At 47.1% G+C, this 7805-nt stretch overlaps 1 protein-coding gene and 1 long non-coding RNA gene across 3 annotated transcripts in view; one reads left to right on the top strand and one right to left on the bottom strand.

Annotated features, from left to right (window-relative positions):
* Positions 1 to 539: 539 nt before the first annotated feature.
* LOC310749768 lies at positions 540 to 4867 on the bottom strand. Its single transcript, XR_014541760.1, has 3 exons — positions 4732 to 4867; positions 4156 to 4388; positions 540 to 920 (listed from the first exon to the last, which is right to left on the bottom strand). It is a non-coding gene; the product is annotated as an uncharacterized lncRNA (long non-coding RNA).
* Positions 4868 to 5371: 504 nt separating this feature from the next.
* Positions 5372 to 7805, top strand: part of CTDSPL2 (CTD small phosphatase like 2) — a 39760-nt gene continuing 37326 nt past the window's right edge. The window contains exon 1 of one of the 2 annotated variants that reach the window (XM_083586779.1): positions 5372 to 5827. The gene's annotated coding sequence lies outside the window, so the exon portion shown is untranslated. The remainder of the gene's footprint in view (positions 5828 to 7805) is intronic. The other variant, XM_083586780.1, reaches the window with a different exon arrangement.

Below are 7805 nucleotides of genomic sequence, written 5' to 3'. Positions count from 1 at the left end.
GGTTGGTATAAGTGTGCTGGTTCCTGAAAAGGGGGAATTGAGGCTGGCAGACAGACAAAAATCTGTATCTGAACAGAGATTGATTTCAGCTTTAAGACCCATACTAATTAACACATTATTTGGTAGTCTCATGTTTAAAGAACATCAGTTCTGGGGTTCAGCTTGATTGCAATAAATCCCAAGTAATGCTGCTTCACACAACGAATTTCACTATGCAAAGTACTTAGGTGTAGGAAAATTATCATACAGCAAAATGCACACTTGTGCAAGTGCATCAAGTCTAAAGGCACTGTGCTCCTCCTGTGGTCCATCTGCTGCTACCATTGGCATGCTACCTGGGCCTAAGCCATTGTTTGGTTTAGCATTATCTCTGAACCTGGGCTATTGGTTCAAACCCCAAGCCCAGGTTTGAACATCATTCTATGTGAAACCCATGGTTCAGTCCTGGGTAGTACAACAGCAATATTTGCTCCAAAAATCTACTCTTCTTGCTAAACTGTGCTTCAGCTTGTAGACATGCAGTCTTAACATTTATTTAGAGTACTTGCTTTCCAGTTTACAGTCCTGAACGCCTCTTAAAGCAGTTTATTAAAAAATTCTCAAAATTAAAGTCACACTGTAATCTAGACAGGATGGCACGGTACTTGTGTGAAACGGATTATTCAGCCCTTGTTCTTCTCTGGTGTCTGAGCAAGCAGCAGTTCCTTCCAAAGTATTTTTAGGCAAAGGTGGGGCTGAACAGCTAGGTCTTACTCAGCCCATGTTGGAAGCAGTCTTCCCTTGCTAGCAGGTGGCAGTTGCCAGGAAACAGCTCCTTTTGAGGCAAGGCAAGGGGGCTATACAGCTATATGTTGCTCAGGCTCTGACAAAAGTAGTCTTCCCTTGCTGGCAGTTGCCAGGCAACAATTGTGTAAAGCAGCCTGTCAGGGAAGAAGTAGAGAAACTGCATGTTGTTCCAGGAAACTGAGCTTTCTTCAGCAATTGCTAACTATTGGGACGAGGGGAGGGAGATCATATAAAGCAGACATGGACCAAACTGACAGTCTTGCTACAGCAACGCAACTGAACTTGTACAAGGTAAGCACAAATCTAACTCTTCTCCTATACATGCTTCTTGGTCTTTAAATTAATGGGCAGGAACACAGCCACCCTCACACTGCTAATTTGAATCTGCACTGGACGTACATAAAAGGTGATGTGTTAAATTGTCATAACTGCCTCTGTCCTGTAGGCATCCTTTTCTTAAAGCAACATGTTTGCTGCCTGTGGTGCAATTTGAGTATCTAAACAACACATGCTTGCTGTACACAATTCCATGCATGCGAGATTGAAGAGGGAAGGGTTTGTGGAAAAATAAATATTTGAAAGCATCCACTTGTATTTCCTTCCAAACAAGCAATCTAAAAGCTGCAAGCTTGTGTTGGGGCTGTTTTTCAAAATGAGTGGTTTACACATCTACCAACTTATGTGTGATGCCATTACCATGGAAACAGGTACCAGCTTGACACAAATAATGCTGCACCATTTGAGGTGCTTCCAATCCAACTGTGGCTTGCCTTAAGAGCCACATCTTGATTTGAAAACTGCAGCCCTATTATGCTAGAATAATTTTTTTAAAAAAAAATTTGCTTTCTGCAGCGATCAAAAAGCTTTGTCGTAAAGTATCTGGTAATAAGCATACCAAATCAAATTCTTAATGTCTGTTTTATAAATAGCAATGGCATTGCCCTCTGCAATGATATGTTTTAAACAGGGTAATCTCAGAAAGCAACTCACCCAGCCAACTTGAAAGCTTTGCATAATTTTGGATTAGGTTCTTTTATGCACAGTGGAAATGTTTTGAGTGCTAAGCCAGGACACATTGTTGCTCTAGGCAATCCAGAAGTTGTGCCCCATAATCCACTATAAATTTGGATTTTATCATCTGGTTATGGCCTACTGCTTTTATCATTTTACTTATTTTAAGTTTGAAGTAGAGGATACCATGGGAGTTTTATGCTGAAGGGCATCTTATAAGCTGTTTGTTGTATAAATAAATATTGTTTCAAATGGCCCATAAACATATAATTTATTGAACAGCAGAACGCATGTTATGAAATCCATGGACCAGGCCTATTGATGCTCTAATTAGACTCTCTTCTACACTTTTACGGTTGAAACAAGGCATGATAAGGCTTGTGGAAAGTCTGGGCAGCAGCTTCTTGGGTGGTTTCTTCAATCTCATTCTTCCAAAAACCACAAAGCAGATCCCAACATGACAGCTTCCCTGCGTCCCGGTTTATAAACATAACCAGTTTTCTCTCACAAACAGCTTTTCTGAACAATCCAAACCCAGAGAAGCGTGCCAAAGAGTAGCCTCCAGGCACAGCAATCAGCAATGCCACCCTCACCCCCATCAAATCTTCTCACATCTGCCAGGCCTTTAAGCTCAATTTGATGGTCTTATCTTCAAAGGTGCGGTCTCCCTCTCTCTGCCAACAGTACAATAATTATGATGTAGAAGTTGGTTAATAGTTCACAGTTCCTTATTTGCACAGAAGTTTGAAACAGCTCAAGCAGAAAACTTAAAAGTTTTGGTCTATCCTTATCATGACTGATAGACTCTCTTTCGATAACATCATTGTTCTCCAATTCAAACTGTTGTCTTGGTGCAACCCTTGTATAGAGGCACAGTGACCCCAAATGACAATAAATAATAAGTAAATACACCATAATAAGCTTTGACCTATGCCAAATCGTACATCCAAATCTCAAGAGGAGTGTTGTCTATAAAAAGTATGTCTAGCTCAATGTCTCTTCAGCATAGTGCAAGGTCAAATGTGACCCACCACCAATGTACCGGTATATAGAAAAGAATAAGGAACTGGGCATGTACACCCCAAAAACAAGATTTAGGCCACACCTCCAGTAAAGTATTTATAAAAGGCATTTAATTATGCCTAATTCAATGCTTACTGGGCATAGTGTAGTGCTGTATGCAGCAACCCTATGCCAATAATAGCCACAATATGTACTTTGGCCCACCACATCCACAGCATCAGGATAGTGTCCTTTATGAAATGGTACTGAATTGGATTAGGGAGCCAAAATATGTCCAAAAAAAAAGGAGCTAAGACTGCACACTCTAAAATAACCTTTGGTCTACCACCAATCATACACCCATGCATCCAGCATTTGGATAGCATTGAATCACATTCAGCCCAATGCATTTCTTAGGCACAGACATTTTCAAGTGCTAGTACCCTCCTCACTCAGACAACTCCAGTTCCTTTTTTCTGCTATTGATGGTGCCCAGCACATTTGAGCTTTTATAGGCATCAAGCTGCCACTTCTGACAGTTTGCTGCACCCAAATGCTGTACTGGGCAGGGCATAGTTAAATGCCTTTCCACATACCTGGAGGTGTGGAATTTAAGATTTGGGGTGTTCACTGCCCAAATTATTTTTTTGTTATTGCCATTGGAGGTCTTCACCCACTTGGTAGTATTCAGCAAGCAGCAATTTTGATGGAGAAAACTATTGTGACTGTTGGAGGCAATAGCCTGTCACTCATGGAGATATACAATACGTGATAGACAAAAGCTTATTCTGAGGTTCAGGGCCAGATAAACTTTAGTTCTCTTTTTTAAAATAAGTTTTCTGCTTGAAGTGTGTTTTGAACTTTCATGCAAGTAAGGAACTGGTAACTAGTAACCAACTTACGCACCATACAGATATTGAATTATAATAAAAAATGTCAAGTATTCTGATACTGGAGTAAGGGAATGCAGGCAGGGATTCACTAAACTGAATGCTTTCTGTCATTATGTGACTGGTAAAGCTATAAAAGATCAGCCAGAGAGTTCTTCCCCTGATTATATTGTTGTGGTGATGTTTTAACTAACAGTCAGATATTTTGTTGGATGGGTGGCTGCTCATTACCAAGTGAGCAATTGACAGTATGCTTTGGGGATAAAATCAGTCAAAATCTTGATACACATGTTTTTGGCCATGGTGGTGATTTTTTGTGGACTAGACTGAAAAATAAAATGGATGGACTTTCACAAGATGTATTTGGACACTGTTCCCTTGGAGACCTTGCAACTCTGCTACCTTGAAAACAGATAGCACCTTGCTCGGCAGATGCATACAGCTAGGGATGTAACAAAGGACTCACCTCAAGATGAAATCACAATGTTGGATACATTTGCATTTCATAAGGAGGACAAACAAAATGTGTGCCTGGAAAAACAAAAAGGCCTGTTTCCCCAGTAATGCATTGTTTTAGGCAGTTCTAACTAAAGAAGCCCCTTCAAAGGTTTCAGGAAGGCCACTCTGAGGTCAGCGCTTTGATTCAGTGGTATACAAGTCCATCTCAATCCGCTAGGTGGCAGAGCCAGAAGCAGCATCCTTTGGGAAGGTGAAACACAGGAAAGTCCACTTAAGTATCTTGTTTATGGATATCACTCAGTCACCTTTCCATGCATGGGGGGGAAATACTCAAGGCATTAAGTACTACCAAATGTAACAGAATTAGCAGTCACGTAAATATAACTAGATATGTAGCCTCTAAGACAGATTATACATTTTAAAAGTGACATAAAATTAATTAGTTGCAGGGATTGTGACTTCTGCAACCGTTATGCAAAATTCCATCAAATATTTTTGTGGGCCCTTCTCTCTTTTAAACATTTCCTTGCCTTGGAGCTGCAGTACCCATGAAGTTGTGCTGCTGGAAAAACAACAGCCTTACCTGCCAACTGCACCTGTTGGATTTGCTCTATGCCGCCTTGTCCAAACGCCCTAGGCAGCGAACAGGATCTTGCTGCTGAGGGACCTGTTTCCTGCTGATCTTTTCTGTGGCTGCTCGTCTTCGAAATCAACGCAATCATTCCTCATTCTCCGACGGGCGGGAAAATTTAAACACGCACACACGAAGAAACTGCTTCAGCAAGTCCGAAAAAAAGCGAAAATCCTCCCCGCCGCCCCCTTCAGTCCTTTCGGAGCGCCTCCAAAGGGGCGAGCGGCCCCCACGGTAGCTGTGGCCCGCGGGTCAAGAGTGTGTCCAGGGACCGGGAGTGCCTTTGCGGTCCCTGTCCTGGCGCCGCTGCCTCCCCCGGCCGGGGTGGTCCTGCTGTCTCTCGCTCGCCAGTCCATCGGCGCTGGTCGGCCTCCCACAGACAGCAAAAGCAGCCGCTTCCTCCCTTGAGGCTTGTGCGAGTGGAGGAAGTTCGCCCGAGCATGTGCAGAGTGCCGTGGCGGCGGCGTCGACCAAAATGCATTTCTCTGGGAGACGCAGGTCCCCACCAGCGCGAGCTGCCTGAGGGCGCCTTCTTCCCCTTCTCCTCAGCCGGCTGCTCTCCTCCCTCTTTCCTCTTCCTCTCACAGCCGGAGAACCGATTCCCCTCAGGAACCGCTCCTCCCGCCCGCGGGGCTAGCCTGGCGTGCGCGCGCGGAGTGCGCCTGCGCAGTAACTGCGTCGGCCCAGGCAGGCAAGCAAGGCGCCTCCCTCCCTCTCTCCGTCGCTCTCTCGCTGCCCCCTCCTTCCTCCTCTTCCTCCCGTCATCATCCGGGTCCTTCCGTGCGGTGCAGCAGGTCGGTAGGCGGGAAATGGCGACTGGCCGCTGCCGGGGCTGCTGAGCGGCTACGGAGCCCCCGGCGGCGGCGGCGGTGCTGCTTCGTGCGACCAAGGTGGCGGGGGGCCCGGCCCTGCCGCCGGGGTAGCCGGACACCTGACGGACAGCAGAGACGACCAAGGCGACGACGAAGGCGGCGGGAGAAGTGAGGGACGTCCCCCTTCGCCACAGCCGCCGCCTCCTCACCCCCTCATCTCTCTCAGCGCCTCACAGGTAACCGCCGCCGCGACGCCGCCCTGGGCGACTTCTGAGGGGACAGGGAAGGCAGCGGGAGGAGGCGGGGATCGCAGCGGGCCCCTCAGCTGCCGCCGCGGGGGAAGGGAGAGAGGAAGGAGGGGTCTCCGGGCTCGCCCCCCTCCCTGGTCGGGCCTAGGCCGGAGGGGAGGGGCGAGGGGGGTCCTTCGCGCCCGAGTGACTCACGAGGCGAGCGCGGGAGGGGGGCGGGCGAGTGAGTAAACGAGCGAGCGGGAGCTTCTCTCTCCCTCTCCGCGCTCGCCTTCCCGCCCGCGCTGCTCCTCCTCCGGGGTGGGCTCTCTCTCTCCTCTCTCTGTATCTACTCGCGAGTTGGATTTGTTTTGGGGGCGCCGCAGAAGGAGGAGCAGCAGCACCCGAACGAGGCGCTTGCGTCCTCTCTCTCTCTCTCTGCCTGCCTGCCTGCCTGCATGCTTGCGAGTGGGACTGGCGCTGAGAGCTCCACTCGCGCACGCCTCCTGCTTGTGGTCAGGCCCTAGACGAGTGTGTTGGAGTGGGGCGGGGGAGAGAGGGAGATTGCCCCAGAGCATGTGCAAAGCCTCAACAAGAGCAGGCAGGCAAGCAGAATGGATCCTTAGGCGTTGTTGGACACTTGTGTTGGATGAAGATTGGAAGGCCCTGGGGCTAGATGCCCCAGGCACCCCCCACCCCCCCCCCGATGGTAACACTGGCCTTCTTGCCTGGGATTTGTGGCTGGGGATTAGCCATTGAACACACCTGCGAAGCCTGCTTGTCATGCAAAATGTCCCAGGTTCACTTCCCAGTCACATCTCAGGTGGGATTGGGATGGTCTCTTGCATGCCACCCTGGAGAGTCACTACTCCCTGTCTGTGTGGGCAGGTTGTCCAGTGGTATGACTTTGTATCAAACAGCTTCCTATGCTCTGTGCCTAAGCACTTGATATGCAACCAGGTGTGGGACTTGTCATGCTGAGGAGTGTATTGTGGATCTGCTGCTTAATATGGAAGGTATATTAATATATGCATTTTGGGCTCCTTTTAAAAAAAGAGCTCCAGGCAACATTTATAATTTTAGCTTCTCAACAGCCCTGTGAGGAGGGTTAAGTTGAGACAGGGTAACTGGCCCAAGGTCACCCAAGGAGCTTCACTGAGTGGTGGAATTGAACCTGGGTCTCCCCACTCAGAATCTGACTTAACATTTTTGTGAGTCATTTGGAATTTATTCAGGCATGGGAAGCTCCTTTAAGCCATGTATTATACTCCTGGTCTGTGGTTGCCCTTCATCTCTCTAATTGTTTATTAGGAATGTCCAATGTGGGGCTACCCGGTGTTCCTTTTTAATGTATTTGTTGAGACTGTGGGGAGAGGTTATTGTCTTGGCCATAGAATTAAGCTCAAATCCTTAGGGACTTGTGGCATGTTCTAAGCTAAGGGGCCATACCTCTGCTGGGGTAGGACAAATTTTGACTGCTCACAATGGCACTGAAGAATGTGCCCAGGCAACCAAGTACCTGCCAGTGATGCTTTGGATGTGGCTTTGTCTGCCAAACGCATACCAAGGATAAAGCAATTGGGGGTCCTTTGATAGGAAAAGTGAGACAATATTTCATTGAACTCAAGTAGCTAAGCTATTATTATGGAGATAAAGAGTATTCACAGCAATCAGTACAACAATATATGGTTTATGGGGACTGGGAGTCAAGTGGTATGTTTTACTCATCCATCAGCGGCATCAAAATAGTAGGAATTATCAGATTGTGTTGCTGAACAAATGTATACAACTCTGCACTGAGGCTGCCTGTTGCTCTCAGTATTTGGGCAATTAAATCTGAATGAATGTAGTTACCTGTTTGGCATCAGCAGTGCTTCACCTGCCCATGACTTGTGGTGGAAATAGTATCAAAGCACAGTGCTTGAATGTGTCTGCCAAATTCTAAACTAATAATACTCCCAAGTGCTGAGTTTCTAATACGGGAGTT

Source organism: Podarcis filfolensis (genome assembly GCF_964270895.1).
Source record: "Podarcis filfolensis genome assembly, chromosome: 14".
In the NCBI taxonomy this organism is placed as follows: domain Eukaryota; kingdom Metazoa; phylum Chordata; class Lepidosauria; order Squamata; family Lacertidae; genus Podarcis; species Podarcis filfolensis.
This window is presented reverse-complemented; position numbering and strand designations above follow the sequence as displayed.